The sequence below is a fragment of the Orycteropus afer genome, unplaced genomic scaffold (genome assembly GCF_000298275.1).
Source record: "Orycteropus afer afer isolate SDZICR_OR568_19922 unplaced genomic scaffold, OryAfe1.0 scaffold00127, whole genome shotgun sequence".
Classification (NCBI taxonomy): domain Eukaryota; kingdom Metazoa; phylum Chordata; class Mammalia; order Tubulidentata; family Orycteropodidae; genus Orycteropus; species Orycteropus afer.
In genome coordinates, this window is record NW_006921714.1 from 8,425,403 (window position 1) to 8,426,577 (window position 1,175).

Consider the following 1,175-nt stretch of genomic DNA (forward strand, 5'->3'; position numbering starts at 1 on the left):
TCTGTGTCTGTGTTAATTGGTTTCCCTTTTCTTTGTTGAAGAGGGTCTGTGCAATCCTTCTGCCTAGTCCGCCATCTTGCCCCGCCTCCCTGTAAGTAGTTTTTACAGCATTTTCTGTTGAGAAGTAACAGCCATTGTGAAGAAAAATGTTTTTTAAAAATTTCTTCATAGGGAATATTTGGTTTGGAAGTGACATACTGAGATGGCCTGTGGAAGGTCTTTTTTTGGACCAACTAAACATTCAAACTCTTAAGCCATCAAAAGCCACACTCAACACCAGTCTATTCAGGAGAGAGAACCAAGCCCTGCTGGTCAGCTGGGCAGAGCTAGGGATTCTGCTTCCATGGGAGTCCTTGGACCACCCTCAGGCGGAACACCCAGGTGCGAAGAGATGAGATAGGAGCTAAGCCCCACAGGAGCTAGTATCTCTTGTCCAGGATCTCTTGTCCATTATCTTTGAGGCTGGTGCTGCAGTGAAATCCAAGCAAACCTAATGTATCTCTCCTTAAAATGAAAACTTTCTTTTCACATTTAACAAAGAACCTGAGATCCAGATAATTGTAGGGGAACTTGGGGATTAACCACAGCTTGACCACTTCATGGGTACTGCAGTTTACTTCTTGTCTTCTCTTAGTTTTTCATGTTTCTCTCCTGTCTTTTTCCCTCCACCTCGTGTTCTATTTCTTTGCAGAACTCTGACTAAAACAGATAACCTTTAAATTTTCCTCCTAGTTCTTATACTTTTAAAAATTTAAATAATATACTCCTGGATCATAGAACTTGGGAATGGAAAGGCAATTTTCCCCCACTGCACCAGCCACTCACTCATTGCAAACAAGGAGACAACAAAGGAAAAGTCCATCAACCCAGCAGAACATCACTTGATTGAGTTGGGACAATTGCCTTTCAAGGGAGAAAGAACTTGGGAATGGAAAAGCAATTTTCCCTTGTGAAAGCCATCCATTGGACCAACTGTTTCTTGGGTGAAGTAAGAGAAAATAGCCCAGATTGTGACGTAGAAGAAATATTCGGGCCTCTGTGACTTACTGGAATCAGTTCAGGGCCTGAGTTGAATGATGAAAGAGCCACGAGTGGGGTTATGCTGGGATACTGGAGGCGGGATGCAGGGACAACACTCAGGTTCACCTGGGCAGGAGGCCTGCTGGGACCAGACC